The 18,616-nt window shown below is 32.2% G+C and overlaps 1 long non-coding RNA gene across 1 annotated transcript; it reads left to right on the top strand.

Annotated features, from left to right (window-relative positions):
* Window positions 1–802: 802 nt before the first annotated feature.
* Window positions 803–3,583, top strand: LOC136069081 (uncharacterized). Its single transcript, XR_010630359.1, has 3 exons — window positions 803–869; window positions 2,724–2,861; window positions 2,982–3,583. It is a non-coding gene; the product is annotated as an uncharacterized LOC136069081 (long non-coding RNA).
* Window positions 3,584–18,616: the final 15,033 nt, after the last annotated feature.

The following is an 18,616-nucleotide window of genomic DNA, read 5'->3' on the forward strand; positions in this document are numbered from 1 at the left end:
TTATTTTTCCACTTGCTGATTGGTTTCTCACTGTCCCAAAAACCCAATAGTATGATTTTGAATTCTAGGTTCCATATTTTATTTTGCGAATTGGAAGGTTTAACATCAATTAAGATAGATATCATGTGCTTTCTTATGATATAAAAGCCATGGAAGAGTTAGGTTTTTGGCTTTACACTGTTCATGGAATAATTTAATTAGTTATGTAGTTTTGTTTATTTGATACTCTTCAATTTGTTTGTTTTTTTGTTTGTTTGTTATGTTATTGTTGTTGTTTGTTGTGTTATAGGAACTGTTCAATGTATAAATAAGTTGTATATTTCTGTTTTAAACTATTAATTTTTTTATTTATAATAAAAATTGTTAATATCTTAGACATTATTCAAAAGAAAAAAAAAATCCAATATCTTAGACATTGATACATGAGGTGTGTATTTTTGTCTTGGCTTTGATTGTTTGAACTATTTGATGTACTCATCCCACACTTAGGATTGTTTATTATCAGTTTTTGGTACATTCTAATGTTGAAATTTTGTTCACACCATGTGTTTGACAAAGTGTCTTACTTACTCTTGCATTAGTTTATATCCACTCCATGGTTTGTACCTGTTGGTTTTAGTTGTCATTGGTCATTGCATTTTTTTCTAATGTGCATTTAGGCATACTATGTCATCAACATAAGTGGCAATTTAGTACTCTTCACACTAGAGCTTTCCATCATCAAAACCCAAGTTGCAACATTAGAAAATTTAATAATCCTCTANTTTTTCAATTCATCTATTTTGGAATTATATCATTCAATTTCTTTCTCTCCAGAGATGAAGTGGAATCTTTCCACAATGTAGAGTCTATAATTTCATCAAATCAAGGTACTGATTACTTTTCCTGATAATTGTAAAACAAACGCACAGTAAGATGAAGTATGGAGTCAAATGTTTTGTCTATGAGATTGTTTTGGTATTGGACATATTCTTTTTCTTCTCTTTTATACTCTTCCATAGATTGTTTGTCCTTCTCTTTTCTGATTTTTTCAAACACTATTTTTCATTTGATTGCTGTTATATAATATGCATTTGCAGTAAACCAAACCCAGTTGAACACATATGGTGTGCCTTCTTCTTAATTTTGCTTCTTTCTTATTAATCTTATTTTTCCACTTGCTGATTGGTTTCTCACTGTCCCAAAAACCCAATAGTATGATTTTGAATTCTAGGTTCCATATTTTATTTTGCGAATTGGAAGGTTTAACATCAATTAAGATAGATATCATGTGCTTTCTTATGATATAAAAGCCATGGAAGAGTTAGGTTTTTGGCTTTACACTGTTCATGGAATAATTTAATTAGTTATGTAGTTTTGTTTATTTGATACTCTTCAATTTGTTTGTTTTGTTTGTTTGTTTGTTATGTTATTGTTGTTGTTTGTTGTGTTATAGGAACTGTTCAATGTATAAATAAGTTGTATATTTCTGTTTTAAACTATTAATTTTTTTATTTATAATAAAAATTGTTAATATCTTAGACATTATTCAAAAGAAAAAAAAAATCCAATATCTTAGACATTGATACATGAGGTGTGTATTTTTGTCTTGGCTTTGATTGTTTGAACTATTTGATGTACTCATCCCACACTTAGGATTGTTTATTATCAGTTTTTGGTACATTCTAATGTTGAAATTTTGTTCACACCATGTGTTTGACAAAGTGTCTTACTTACTCTTGCATTAGTTTATATCCACTCCATGGTTTGTACCTGTTGGTTTTAGTTGTCATTGGTCATTGCATTTTTTTCTAATGTGCATTTAGGCATACTATGTCATCAACATAAGTGGCAATTTAGTACTCTTCACACTAGAGCTTTCCATCATCAAAACCCAAGTTGCAACATTAGAAAATTTAATAATCTTCTTAGATAGGAATGAATTCTGGACTATACCTTCTTTATATATATATGTATATAACTAAATAGCTACAGCTTTAAATTTGATTGAGATCATCTAGATAGGCATGTTATAAATTAATTGCGGTAAAGTGAAACAAAAATTACATCTAATTATATGTAGCCATTCTTAGACCTCATACTACTATTAATGGCCTGCATCTTTCCTAAATATCTAAGTCAAGTTAATTACATTTCAAATGTATACAATTCATATCACTTCCTGGATGTGACAGTTTTTTTTTTTTTTTTTTTTGTTTATTTATGTGGTAGTTTCTTATTTGATGTGTTGTTTAAGAAAATAGGGCAATGATTAATGAAGGAAAGACAATTCAATTTTGGTTAGTGGAGATAGAGGTGTTGGTAAAATTGAGACAACAAAGATGCTCATGAGATATCTTGCACACTTAAGTGGGCAATCTGGAGTAGAAGGATGCACAGTTGGATTTCAAATTTTCCTATGAGTATATGCTTGGCATATTATTGGAAGAATTAAGTAAAAATCAAGGTTTATGTCCACATTGACCTTTAATATCACAGTCCAACCTAGTTCTTGAGGCCTTTAACAATGCAAAACAATTTGAAACAACAACTCAAGGTTTTTATTAGTTTTCCATGGTTTGCGTTTCAATGAATACTATCTTTACACTTCTATTTCTTTCATTTCAATTATACATACTGCATATATATTTCTTAATTATGCATATGTTTTAGGTGTATCTGTTTGAACTTCTCATTATAATGTCTCTTTCATGTCATAGTGACATTTTTTCTTTCTTGAAAAGGTCATAGTGACATTACTATGTAGTTATAGTGGGGCAGAAATTAGAACGAATCTGCTAGAAAGTTTTCCTAGTTGATAGATTACCAAATCTAAAAGAAAATATCATTGCTTTTACCTCCTATGTGCCACACCACCTAAGGTATTTTACAATATTCTACCCATCAATTTGTTTCTTTATATATGCCATTTTAAATATAAGTTCTATTTCAAGTTTTTTTTTTTTTTTCTTTATAATCTGCTCGCCTTTTCTTTTTATCAGGGAGGATTTGATATGATCTGCAGTGGGAGAGACAAGATTGAAACTCAAGAGCAATTAAGATTTTTTATTTTATTTTATTTTATTGTCTGGCTTATTTATTGACTTTCTACCAAGTTTTTATGCGCTAAGACTAACTGATTGCAAATGGATATGTTTTTCAGTTTAAGCAAGCTGAAGAAACAACATTGAAGCTTGATTGACAGGCATTAATATGTTGTTACTTATGCAGTGAGCCACATCAAGTGCAGTTTCTATTCATTATAATGTCTTTCAATATTGTATGCTTTGTTTGAGGACTCAAGCTGTGTTGCAAAGCTATTTGTACCATAAAATTGTTCATTCCCCTACCTCTGTATTGATTAATAACAGCAATTAGATAAATGTGTGGCCTAGCAAAATGCTACATGTTGAAGTTATCATTTCTTTGAACTTTAAAGTTCACCTGTTAAGGTAGCATGGAGCAGTTGTAAGTTATTAATGAAGAGAATATGGATGCACTAATATAGGTGAGTGAGTAATGGGGATACTTTGTCATGGACAATGGGAATTAAATTGCGCGAACCATGATTGGGGCTAGGGGGTTTGGTATCATGGTGAAGAATAAGTTTTTATTTATTTTTTTGGTTATCTTATATTTATTAGCAAGGAATAGGATATTTTCGTGATAGCTAAACAAGAACCTTTTCAATATTAATTGTTTAGTAACCAGTACCAATCAATTTTAATTGTTTCAAACAGATTTAAATATTGCATAATTCTATATACATAAATAATTGAATAAATTAATAATGGTCAACAAAAACAGCTGAGAAGAAACTTGATCCACAAATCCATTTAATCAATATATATATATATATATAAGCAGAAATCTCATGTAAGAGTGTATGTGGTCCTGCCATGTGGCGTTTTAATTTTTCATTTAGCTATTTTTACCTCTTTTTATCAAGTTATTTTTACTGTTACCCAATAGGTAATAGTAACTTATTTTTACTATCATATAAAATATGGGCTGCTCTTGACAATTAGACCAAATGTTATTCTCTACAAAATGAATTACTTTTAAAAATAGACCAAATCTTATAAAAAAACTCAAGCCCATTTATTACCTTACATATTATGACCCAAGTTTGATCATTTTCACGTGTAAATCAAAGCCAAAACTCTTACTCACTTACAAACTCTCTTTTGAAATCATGTCTTCCTTTTTTTTCTCAATTTCAATTCAATGCGCTTTTGTTTATTTATAATGCTCTATGCAATTTATGCGGGCAAATTCTCTTTGCCATTGACCAGTGCAACAAAAATATACATAAATTTTGAGATTTCTATGGTTGCTAAAATAATTGACAAATGCATATTTATAGAATTTATAATAACAAAAAAAAAGAAAAAGTCTAATAAATAGCATATACTATCTCACAAAATGTCATTCAATGATAAGAATGGTAAAAAACATTATCCTATATAAGAAATATAAAAAATACATTAAAAAACAATTTTCATAGGAGAATTTATCTTTAAAGAATATGAAGACAATAACAGAGATAAAATGCATTGAATGAGATCCCGCGAAATAGGTTTGCTAATCATTTCAAATTATACTCTTCATTTACATGAAAAGAATAATAATACATCATATTATTTACATTAAAAAAGCAATACATATTAACTTCAAAGTTCATTGCGGGATGTGAACTGCTAGGGTATTGCAACAATAAGCAACATTGATCCAATGATGGGTTGGTATTATATTTTGTGCGTACTTCATGGAAAGAATGTCAAACCATAAGCAGGATCATTTTGTTGTGCACAATGTGAAACAAAAACAAATCTCCTTGTCCCAAGGTTAGAGGCACTTACATTAACTACATACTCTCTAAATATTTATGAAAATTATATGATATAGATGATTTTCTTTCTTGCATATTCTTGGTTAACTAGCATATATATAAGATCTATTTATTAAGTAAGAAGTGTCACAACCGCGATCCATAATCCAGAGATTTGTGAGTATACCTGACATATTATACGAAGTTCAACTAAATACTAACATTATCCAAAACAAATGTGTAGAAAAATACTCTATTCTTTCCTAATAATAGCAAATCATCTGAATATTACATCCCTAAGTAGATAGGATATCATCAAGGACTAAATCTACTCCATGAATATCTCCATGTAACCTACAAATATTTTCTTTCAAAATTTCAAATATATGCAACAAAAGTCTTACTCATCGAAAAAGGCAATCATACCATATGTCTGACCTCTATATACATACTTAACTCCAAAACAATAGCTAAGAGTTTTATAAATCAATTGATTGACACCTCTAAACCAACAACAACAACAAAATATCAAGGGTGTAACATGTTGCAACAAACTAGAGCCCCAAAAAATACATCTATGCTTAACAGGAATCAAGTACATCTTTGTTTTTATACAAAAAGACCTCACAAATCAAAAAAAAACAAAGATAAAGGAAATTACAGATCCTCTTGTCATTTCTATCACTGTCATTGCTTTCTAGGAATTAAGTACATCTTGGTTTTTACACAAAAAGACCTCACACACACACCAAAAAAAAAAAAAAAAAAAAGGAAGAAGAAATTACAGATCCTCTTGTCATCTTTATCACTATCATTGCTTTCTAGAAACTAAAGACCTTACATATCCAAAAAAACAAAAGATAAAAGGAATTACAAATCAGTAGTGCTATAAAAAATAGATAAGTGTGAGTATAAAGCCTGTTAGGGTTAGATGACAGGAGAAATTTTAGTAAGAATGTAAGAGCAACTGCATCAATCAATGCAAAATTTCTGTCTATTTTGCAAAAGAGCCCTACTTTTTCTATTTTACATACCCATTTTTACAAAACACTCACATCAGTTTTTTTATTCTACCATCTATTTTATTTATATAATCATTTTCCTCACTTTTTTATTATTATTTATCTCAACTCTCTTTCTCCATTCATGGTTTGAAACTCTCTCTCTCCATTCCCCATCTGAAACTCTCTCTCTCCATTCACGGTCACAAGCAACAATCCAAGCATCGATCCACCATTGTTGAAACTCGCTGATCCACAAGCCCCAAAAAATACATCTATGCTTAACAGGAATCAAGTACATCTATGCTCAGTGGCCAAAACATTATTTCCATGGAAAGCCATTATTGTTAGCCTGCCCTTATTGGCTAAATTCAGAGCATGCCAAGAGACTTAACCACAAATGCTCATTTATACTCTCAAATCCATAACTTTTTCAAACATTTTAGATGTAACCTAGCACCTCCACAACGCTATTAATATGGCATTTTCTTAAAACATGCCATTATTCTTACATAATTAGAATGTACAAAACATTAGTATGGTTCCTTAGGTATTGTATCTTAAGTTCTCCAATTAAATTCAACCATGTTGTTGCATTTACCAATACAACAAGATAGTGTTATCTTTTCCCATGGACAATTAAATTCAATCATATAAATTATTGACAAGCCACATGATTGATTTAATTGGGGAACTTAAGGACCTAAGGTACAGTACATAGAACTGTACGTAACTAAGTCTCAACCAATTGAAAATATAATCATATTTCAATAGCTTAGGGAAATGCTTCAATTGAGAAATTTGAGAAATATAATTGTGGATAAAATTCAATACATAATTAATTTGTAATAAAATCTCATGAACTAACAAAAGGCTCATGTCACAAGTTCCATAAATGAAAATCGAGTAATTCATAAGTCCCAGAACATGGTGAATGATGCTCTCTCCTCTCATATTTATAGTGGGGTCTACTCATTAAATTTATGATAGTGTCCATCATGAATGTAAGAGAAGCAAGCACCATTTCATTATACTCCAGAAGTATCTAAGAATTTTCCTTGAAAACCAGTAGAATTAAGATCTTAGCCTTAAAGGAGCTCAAGTCTCAATTTTCTCATCATCTAAGCCAAGAATTACAACTTAATACCAACAATTTTGATCTCATAAATCTCGCAGCCCAAACTCTCACATGATCAAAGAAATCCTAACACCACCTTAAAGAGATTCCCAAAACACATTTTGTTTTTATAAGTAACGTAAGAAATTTTATTAGAAAAAACCAAGCAAGTATACTGGAAGTGTACTAGAGTGGTACAAATCAAGAGCCCAAATTACAATAATCAATAAGATCAGAGAGAGAAAAACAAGAATAAAAAGGCAAAACTACACTCCAATCAAGGGGAGTACAGAAAAAGAAAGATTTAATGTCAAGAATAGACCGTTCCAATCTTCAATGCATCTAGCATTCCGCTTCTGCCATAAGCACCAAAACAAACAATGCAGCACAAACCTCCATAAATCTATATTTTGATGCCTACCAAACTTGCCCTACCAAGAAGTCAACAACTCACTAATTTTGTATGACATAACCCAATGAATACCAAACAAACAAAAAACCATGGATCACAACTCATAAGCTATAGGACAATAAAGGAGAAGGTGAATCACCGATTCCCCACAACTTTTACACATAAAACACGACTTTATCGGACAAAATTGGAAAATGTCCCGTTTGAGCAAAAAAACCAGCATTATGCCCTTTTTTCCAAACTAAATAGAGAAATACTCCTCTTTTGAAAATCGAGTTTCTCAAAATCGATTTAGGCCCTATAGCGGCGTTTTTTAGAAGGCTATAGTGACGTTTTTAGGACCTATAGTGGCGTTTTTTAACTCGATTTCTATGAAATCGAGTTATAGGTAAAAAGAATTAAAAAAATTGCCTATAACTCGATTTTATGGAAGTTGAGTTACAAAACGTCACTATAGGTCCTGAAAATGTCACTATATCAATATGCTTCTTTCAAGTATAAAAACGTAGAACAAGGCCATAACAAAAAAATTTCTAATAGTAGGTATCATGGTTCATACTGAATATTAATTGTATCAAATTTCAGCCCAACCCATTAACCCCAGTCTCAAAATAAATTCCACAATATTCTATAAGCATATTATTCTGCTGCAGCTCAACCCTATTACGAAAATTATTTGAACCTTTTAACTTAAATCACTTGCAATTTTACGAATATGCTTCACAGTATACATACTATTTACCAGTGAATTCTCAACAACACATTATTTGTTTAGATTTTATTAGAGCTCCCATAAGTTGGCAGACTATAAAATGCCCGTGACATATTTAGGTATTAAAATAAAATTATTCTCCATTATGTAGTAGTCCATTGCCATAAAATTTTATACACATTATTTCAACATGAGATATGACACCCACAGGCTAGCTAGGCACACTATATGTTAAAACCAAGCCAATCAATTTATAATTGTACAGATGAATCTATAGCAGAAAATTACACAATTCAATCTAGCAACATAACCATAGACTTGACAATAGTTCAAGCTTTTTAATCACAAAAAGGACGTGTAGTCAACATAACAACTGGTATGCAATTTGTCTTTCACCATATGAAGATCAATAGATCATGCATGTAATGCAACCCATTAATCAAGAAAGCAAATAATTACACTACGTTATAAACTTTATATCACATTCAAGCTTCCTCAGTTTGGGAAAAATTGTTTGCTTCAAGCCACTTGCTTTTTGTCTTACCAAATAAGCAATAGACAAGGGCGGAGGGAAGGGGGGTCGAGGGGGTACTTGCCCCTCTGACCTTCTCAAAAATTCTCAAGCAGTAGTACTAGTACTAAAATGCGGTAAAAGTCCCCACTTGACACAAAGGACAATCTATTTTTTCTTGTTATTTATAGTTATAGTATTTATTAGCTTGTCAACAAGAAGACAATTTTACATTCACACGGCAACACTTTTATTACATAATGGGTCTCACCTAATAGTACATTTTTTTGCACACTACTTTGCCAACTACGATTGGAAAAAAAAAAAAAAAATACTGAATTGGACTTTGAAAGAAAAAACTTATGTTTATGTGTAATGTGCCTTCTTTAGTGCCTCACTAGTTGGTTTCCTACTTACAATTTTTTCTCTAGCTATCAACCTTTTCAATATCAAACTTGATTTTTTGCCTATAAACTCAAATTTTAACAACTTAAAAAAGTAAAAATGTCTACAAGAAATTTTAGAAGCATTCATGGCGTTGAATCGCGTAGAGTCAAATACAACTTCATAAGTATATTGCTATATTCTTGATATTTTTACATTGCTTTATTTTTCCAATTTATTTTAAAGATTCAAATTACATGTTTAAATTGTGTGTATTTAGATTAATCCATTGATTTAATTGTTATTAGTTATGAATTGATAATTATTTTTTTACCTAAGTTTTCTTAATCCCTTGATTTAATTGTTATTAGCCATGTAGTGATGTAATTGGGGAACCCAATCATAATAATAAGTCTATATCATTTTCTAAATGAGCTCGTATTGAAGTAGATTTTGCATCTAAGTAAAGTAAATTAGGAATAAAAAATGAATTAAAGTTACATTTTATATTAGATTGTGTATGACAATTGCTTTAGAAAATAATCATTTATTTATTTTGTTATTAGTATCGATTAGTATATTTTAGATTAATTTTACCTTTAATCTTGTCTTTTAATTTTGCACCTGGACTTGAAATCCTAGCTCCGCCATTGGCAACAAAACTATCTTTTCTGTGTTTCACCTATAGCAAATAAGTTGCCGAAAACTGCACATTCCCAAATGGCAGGACATAACCACCAAGCATCCAAAACCCTCAAATCTCCTCGTTACTACAAATTTTGATATATTTAAACATAAAACCAAAAAAGAAAATCTATGTTGTTGATGTAAGAAGAATTAATCACGTTCATTACTATATCACCTTATAAGCCTTTTTGTAGTGAATTGGCAGAAGCTTTAGCAGTTTCCATAACAATGTTCTTCCTTAACCAAACATCAAACATTAAAGATGTTGTGAAAATAACAAATAAAAAACACAAACATCAAACGAATTTACTAATACATGTGTTAAGAAACTACCACTAGAACCATGCAAAAGATTTTAGATTTTTATCTTACCTCTTCAAAATTTGATGATAAAGTTCGTGGGTCTTGGTGTACGGTCATGCGGTTTGTTATTTCTAAATTTTGTTCTTGATAGTTGACAGGTGGGTGTAAAGGTCGGAGCGGTGGATGGATATGGTGGCTGAGGGTGGAAAAGTGGAGTCGTTTGCGTTGTCCTCTTAAGTGTTCGACGAAATGACTGTTTGGGATTTGAGAAGATGAAGAGGAAAAGAAACGTGTTATGGCTAACAAGTCGAATGCAAGAAGTGACACTTCAAGTATTGTTTGAATAAAGCTTTACAAGCGTGAAACGAACCACCAACATGGGGGATGTAGCTCAGATGGTAGAGCGCTCGCTTAGCATGCGAGAGGTACGGGGCTTGATACCCCGCATCGCCACTTTTTATTTTCCCCTAACCGCAAGGTTTTTTTTTTTTTTGGTTAAATACCAAACTACCTTGAGAGAGAAGGTTCAGAACGATTTATGTTACTTCTAGTATGAGAGGATTTTGGTTGAATTGAATATTTGAATCTCTATTCGGTTGCTTAAGGGCATGTTTGGTAAGTGTATTTAAATATAATTTTTTGTTCTGTAATCTATAAAATGGTGGGTCCCACATTTTTCTGGTTTAGAACAGGATTTTGAAAACGGTGAAGTGGGTGTTTTCAGGATACAGAAAATATTTTTAATGACATAGTTGTAAATAAATTGAAAACAGTGGATCTCACATATTTGTCCAAACTCTTTTATCTCTTAAATCAAGAAGCTTATCTTTATCACAAAAAGAATTCTCACACTTCAAATTTGAAACTTGTCATTAAAAAAAAAAAAGTGATGAACTCTATTCCCTTATTATTATCCACAAAAAAAGTAATGTACATATTTTACATGTTACTTTTTGTAAATTTTTTTTAAAAAAAACAAAAATCTCAAAAATAGAAACAATCTCCCAAACAATTATTTTTTGTTTTTATTATTTTGAAAATTATTCTTCAAAGTGGGAGCCAAACACGTATAATATAAAAATATTATTTGAAAACTATTTTCAAGTTCAAATTTTTTTTAAAATTGTTTTTATACTATTTTGAAAATAAAAACAAAAATCTTTCTACCAATCAGGCCCTAAGATTGTGAAAAAAGAGAAATCAAAATGAAATCAAACAATATTATTTATCAAAGGTGTTTTGGGTTACAGAGATGAAATAATTCTTCTTTATTTTTTGGTTTTAAGTAAAATATAAGTGTAGGGATAAGAGCCCAAAATCATATATTGGGTCTTGGGTTTTGTCCGAGAAGGTTGACAAGTCCAAGGAGGGATAAATAGCTATAAGGGATTCCAGTTTAGAGTCTCATAAATAAGAAATGAGTGGAAGGCGGTTCGAAAAAGAATTCCTCCTTGGGTATGATAGATATCACTTAGATGTGTATTCTAACAATGAAAGCAACCTTCATAGGAGCCCCAGTGATAGGGATGTACCTTATGAACATACGAGAAGGAAGGAAACCTAAAAATATCTAAGGAAAAGCTACTACCACTGCATTAAATGCATTGCAGCTACTTTTCTGACCGCATTTATGTGGAGAAGACCCCTGAATAGTGTTGCCTTGGCTACCACAACTCACAGAAAGCCAAAGAGGGTGACTAATGGGATGAGCACTCAAGTAAGAGCTCAAATGATCAATAACTGTAGGATCAGGATGGTCTAAGGGGAACTATATAATGTAAGAGACCCTCCATGAGGAAAGGTGAGGGAAAAAAACAAGAAAGAAATACTGTAGCAACCTAGAACCAGATTTGTAATAAAGCTTCAAAAGCAATATAGCAGAATCAGTCTCCTCGGATTTGGCCGAGGACGTTTTTCTTTAGTGAACGTCTATTATCTTTCTTTCTTTGTCATCAAAATCTATTGGCTTGTTACATAATTCACTAAAGCCCAGTTTTTCAATCCATTCTCTACAAATTTATTGTTTTGGGCTTAAGTCCATACACCTTTTGGGCTAGGAGTTCAAATCAGGTCCATACAATAAGAATTCAAATAAACTATGCAAAAAGGTTGAGTTATAAAGAAAAACATTTTTTTTACTGAACGTGATAGGACTAACTTGAATTGGTTGTCTGAGATTAAAAAACAAGAAATACAATGAAAAAAAGAAAAAAAAGAAAAAGAAAAACTATTATAGCTTTGTTGACTATTTTAGCTATAAAATTTTAGTTTTGGTGGTTAAAATTAAGCAAGACCAAGAAACAAGATGGTCCTTGTCATTTATGGTCTTTTCCAATCTGCAGGAACTATTACTCGCTTTACATATTTCTCTGTTTTTATAAAATTACATTCTGTAAGTAGAATGTATAAGCTGATTTTTGTTGTGTTCATGAGTTTAAAATTAACTTTTGGTTACTGCTATTTGTGTACATGAAGTCCTAATCCTGGTCATAATAGGCTTCAAACTATTGCATTTACATGTAAAGAAGGAAAAAAATATTCCCAAGGGTTATTTGGTATTGATGTGCAGCAATACAAAGACGTGGTTTGGAATTTTCGCAGCAACAATTAATTGTTATGGCATTTTGGTCTTGGAATGATTAAATATCAAGTAGTTTGTTGGTTTGCTTAACTTTTTTTTAGTCTCTATTATAATGTAAGTTTCCCTTCATCTAGTTTGGTTTTGGTTTTCACATGCTAGACATGGCCTTCACAACAGGTACCAAAAACTAGAAAAAACCAAGGTAGTAGGGGACAACTTGACTCAGCTTTCTTTTCTTATGCTTCTATTTTAACATGGAAATTGGAAATCAAATTAAATGCTTGTACAAGTATGTTGCCCCCAGGCTTAGGTCGTTGCCCCCAGGCTTAGGTCGTTGCCATTGTTGATAAACCAGCTGCTTAAGATACCTCTCTGATTGGTTCTGGAGCTAGTAAGAGAGTTGATGTGCCTTCAAGCATGAGCCAGTGTAAGGGCTGAAAAAAAAAAAAAAAACCGATAAACTGAATGGACTGACTGAAACTACCCGAACCAAATCCAATTTTTCCAATTTTTTCTTTGTTTAGTTCAGTTTCGGTTTAGATTTTTGAAAAATCGATTTTTATTTTTTTTGTTCAATCTCAAATTTACAAAGTATTAAATTAAATTGAACTGAAACCAACTGATATTTACCAAATATTAATATATACAAATTATTTCAAAATTGTACTTAGCATAGTGACAAGGACATGTGTGTTTCAAGTTTGTACCCCTCCCCTTCTCTTTGTCAAGCCTCGCTTTCTCTTTTTGTCACTCCTTTCCAGTAGGGATGACAATGGGGCGAGGCAGGGCTGGAGGATGGGGTCTTCGTCCCCGCTCCGCATGGTTGTTGCCCTTCTCCATCCCTACCCCGCCCCGGGGTGCGGGGCAAACTACCTTGCCCCATCCTCACCCCTTGGGGCCCTACGGGGACCCGACCTGCCCCAAATACAATTATATATATAAATAAATTTTTTGCTACAATAATATAAATCACAACAAAACAAAATGTTTTAAAATCCAAGTATTTAAACAAACCTACTACCTACTATAGTCAAATATATAAAACAATGTGCAAAAAACATGAAACAAACCTACTACCTATTATTATTTTCATGTGTGATATAATAAATATTATTGTTTACTCAAAAAAAAAAAAAAAAACCTACTACCTACTAGAAGTCTAGAAGCACTACGTAACGTGACAAGCCTTTTTTCCTTTCAACTGTGCTTCTTCAATAGCTATAAACAAAAATACCAATTCTAGATAAGAAAAAAAAGAACCAAAATTTAAATTAAAAAAAAATTGATTTAAGAAACACTAAAACAAAAGGAAGATAGTGAATAAGATGAACCTTGAAAAACATATGGACTATAGAGAAAGGGATAGGTCAGAGGCGGCAATAGCAATAGGATTTTAGAATAAAAATATTCTATCTCATGTCTTGTACTCTTGTGTTTCACTTTAAATATTAGTGATTTAGGGTTTACTAAATTTACAATTATAGTCCTTATTAGTGCGGGGCAGGGCAGGTTGGGGATAAAAATACTAAACCCATCCCCGCCCCGCCCTGGAGTGCGGGGACATAATATTGCCCTATCCCTCCCTACCACCTTTGCGGGGCGAGGAAAACCCGCATGGGGCGAGGTGGGGTAGGGCGGGTCAAAGCGGAACTGGGCAAAATTGCCATCCCTACTTTTTGGCTTTCTCTTCAGCAACTCCTCATCACCTCCTCCATGCCCCCATCATTACTACCTTTCTCCACCTCCCTCCTCATCACTTCTCTCATTTTGGGTATGTTTGCTAAATTTGTATTTATATTTTTTGCTTAATTGTGAGTTGTTTGTTTGATTTTTGTATTGTTTGTTTGCTAAAAATACATGATTTTGAGTATATTTTTTTGGTGTTTGGCATTTGGGAGTTGAGAAAATGTGGAAAAATAAAGAGAAATAGGGTTTTTCTTTCCTTTGATCTGTTTGGTTGATATGAACTTAGAAGAAATTGAAAGCCGACCAAAGCGAACCGAATAGATTAAAATGCAATCAGTTCGGTTCAATGTCAGTGGTGGCGCCACCTTATGGACAAGGTGGTCCCAGGATCACCCTGACCTAAAAAAAAAATACATATAGATAATAATTTAAAATTTTATATTTATTTACCTTTAAAAAGAAAAATTAGGACCACCCTGAATTTTTTTTATGCCAATAAAATTAAATTTTGGTCCATAATTTGAGCAGCTTAACAATATATTCGGGTCTTTCAAGAAAAAAGGAAAAACTCAAAAAAAAAAAAAACTAAAATCTTTAAAAAAAAATTATAAGAAAACTACTACAGGATGAGCAGTGGCTTGATTCTTTCGATTAAGCACATTGCCCAATGCAACACAATTTTCAACATTTTATTATTTTTTTTTTACAGTATTATTTTCCTCACCAAACATATATTACTTACTTCTCATTTTTAATTATTTTTTCTTGTTTATTTTTAATTATTTTTTCTTGTTTATTCTTAAGCACACACGTCTTCTGTCTCCTCAATTTTTACACTTCTTATTTTTAAATTTTATCTCATCTTCATCTACACTTTTACATCTATATTTTGCATTCCTCCTTGTTTGTAACTTCTGTGTCTTCTACCAGTACTGGTGCAGCACTGCCTCTTCTCAAGTTTTGAGTCTCAAATTTCTCAATACGATTTTTTTTTTTTTAGCTGTATAGGTACCTTTGTTTATTTCTTATTTCTTTTTTTTTTTCTTTTTTTTTTCCATTTTTTTTCCTTTTGAGGTTTTTTGGTTTACAAAATGCAAATTTGTTTTGGTTTTAAAAACCTCTTTTTTTTAAGCAAAACTTCATGCCGGCCGAATCTTGAATTTCGGTTGGTATTTACCGAAACACCCGAAATAGGCCGAAATAACCCGAAATTTTTTCTGAAGTGGAATATGGTGGGTTACTGTTCCGGTTTGTTTACCGGCACGGTATTTTCCAGCCATTACGGCTGGAATGGAATGGAATTAATAACATTGAATCAAACCTAATTACCTAAAGGCTAAAAAGAAAAAAAATTTGTGTAATTTATGCTTCCTAAAGAACACCCTGAACAAAATTTCTAGAGCCGCCACTGTTCGATACTCCTTCCCTACAGTTCAGTGTCGGTGCCAAATATGACAAAACCAAAAATTTCGGTTTAGCGATTCCTTCAACACCCCCCCCCCCCCCCCGCACGGGGACCGAAACCAACTAATTTCACCCTAGCCTATGTAGAAAGAGCTAATGGATCAAATATGAGGCCAACGCAAAAATCTCATATTCTATTTGCAAAGAGGGCTGTTTCTCATGCCTATACTCTCGCAGGAGACGAATAACAGATTCAGAATATTCCATACACAAAGGGCACCAAGCATCAAGGGTGAAATAAAATGGATGCATGACGTTTGCTCTTGCTAGGGTCATTTTTTCCCTAGCACCAGCGGACGTGTGAAGACTAAAGACTTTAGACAAGTCTTTTAAAAAATAAAAATAAATAAAAAATCTTTGGTTAACGTGTAAAGATTTAGGTAATAAAATGGATGTTTCCATAAAAAAAAAAAGTTAATAAAATGGTTGCATTGGTTTTACTTACACCCCAATTCAGTTTGAATTTATTCTCTTTATTTATTGGATTTTTTCCCCCTAAACCGTAGTCGGCGACGCGTAAGTGAATATTTATTTCTGCTTCGTGAAATACTGAAATCTGCTTGAAATGACGGCGCTCAATCATTTATTATTGTTTATATTTATGCATTTAACTATTTTTGCTTACTGATAGCTTCCCCGAAATAACGGCGCGCAATTATTAAGTTTATTTTTGCTTACTGAGAGATCTTCCGATCCCCGAAATAACGTTGCTGAATTTATTTATAAATCTCCTCCGAATAGCTTCAATTATTTGTTACTTATTACATTTTGTGTGCTTGCGGCTATAACAAAGTTGAAAAAGATTTAAGTGTGTGTTCAATCAAAACATGAATTTGAATTCAAATGCCAAGGAATTTTTCACAATGATTCTGACATACATGGTCCCAGTTTTATTGAAATTTGATCCACGATTCCCAACCTCACCTACCAATAAAGATGTTGAGCTTGATGAACTACAAGCACCTGGATTGGTGGTTGAGCATGAGCGCCGCAAAATGAACTGGACTAATGCTATGGTTGCTTTTTGCTTTGCGTTGGCCATTGGTATAGCGCTACTGCCAATTCAAATTCACATCCAACTCCACATATCGCTCCTCTGGCTCTCTCTAACAGTTCTACTCGGTTTTGCTTGTTTCTTCGTTAGCGAATTCATTGATTCCAAGTTTGTCGTCACTGTTCGAGTGCTCCAGAGATTGGGTCGATTCTTCACTGTCACCGCGTTTTTTATGGCCATTACCCTTCGATTTCCTTTCTATTTCAAATGCACGAGCTGGGTCTGGGCTGTCTATTTCATTTCCTTCCTCGCCATTTTCTTCAGCAGTTTCTTTTAGCTTTGGGGGTTCAGGGTTGGTTCGAAACTAGAAGAAGAAAAGAAAGTGTACTTTTCGACGAATGTTTCTTACGGGTCCCACCAAGAACAATATCCATTTATTATTGTATCCTATGAATTGATCTTTCTCCCTTTGATGTAGGTGACGATTCGAGGACGAATCCTTTTGAAGAGAGGGGGAATGATGAGAATCAACAAGCATTCAAGGATCCATTGCATGTTCTAGTTGGGCCTATTACTAAAGCAAGATCCAAGAAGATCAAAGAAGCACTTAATGATTTTGTTCAAGAGATTTGGGCTGATTCTAACGGAGGACATTCCAAGCTTGGCCCAAAGGAAGATGAAGGCATAATAAATTTAATCCAAGCTACTGAAGGCTGATCTGGCTTAATTGGGCATGATTTATGGTGTGAATTAATGGTTGATTGATTCTCCAACTCTATATCAGTTAATAGATATTTTTCCTAGTCTGGAGCATCTAGTTTTGGACCAGATCTACCTTAATTTTAGGCTTTTATTATTTAGAACGTTTTTAGTTATTTTTCCAATTTTGGATCTACTAATTTCAGACCAAATCAACTTTTATTTAGGGTTTTATTATTTTGTACGTTTTTTATATTTTCTATTTCCAGTCATGTCATATAAATAGCATGCACTCATTGTAATAGAGAAAATTATTGAATAAAAATTAGAAAAGGTGAGGCTTTGCTCTTCTTTTGGTTCTTCAAGAATTGTGAACTTATCAGGGATTCTTTCTTTTGGCGTTCAAACTTTATACATTTGGTTCGTGATTCCATTATAATCATTGGGTCAAGGTTTGTTACTTATGACTTTGGTTCACGTTTCACTTATAAACGTTGGGTTAGGGTTCTATCAAAATTTGAATTTTAGCTTTCTTGGGCAATTATTAAAATATTGTTTGTTGGGTCTCAAAGCGTGTCAATTGAAGTTCGCATCAATTCGTGTGACCAATGTGGCTCTTTATAGGAAATGAATTAGATTTAAAAAATTTGTGGAATAGTAATTTGAATTTTTAAGAAATCATTTTTGAATTAAATTTGTAACTTTTTTATTCAACTTTTTGCAAACATGGCTATTTTGTAGATGTCACTTGTTCATTGAGTTGTAAACCCGCAAGGGTGCTGATATGGTAGAACTATTGCAATAGATACTTTCATGTTTTGGACAATTTTATTTTCTCTTAAATTGGTTTTGAAGAATCAGTGGCAAAAATGACCATCTGCAATCTCTGCATGGGTTCCAATTGCGAGAGCACTTTGAGGAGATTCGAATTAGTAATTGATATAACATATAAGGACCAAGAGAGTAAATTTCGTGTCATTTTGGTTTGGCCAAAGAAATGAAATATTTTGATACCGGTGTACCATTTTGAGATTAGATATATGAGTAGTGATATAAGTTTTACGACATTGAGCTAACAAACTAGTGTGTTACCAATCACAAAGTGACAATTCAAATATTTATTTTATGAGATTGTTGAAGCCTACCAATCACAATTATTGCTATATCAGTTTGTAAACATTATGTAGTAAAACTTGTAGTACCTTTATCATTTTCCTATACAAAGATTTATTTATTTTTATATTTATAAAAATAT

Source organism: Quercus suber, unplaced genomic scaffold (genome assembly GCF_002906115.3).
Source record: "Quercus suber isolate HL8 unplaced genomic scaffold, Cork oak 2.0 scaffold_150, whole genome shotgun sequence".
Taxonomy (NCBI): Eukaryota; Viridiplantae; Streptophyta; class Magnoliopsida; order Fagales; family Fagaceae; genus Quercus; species Quercus suber.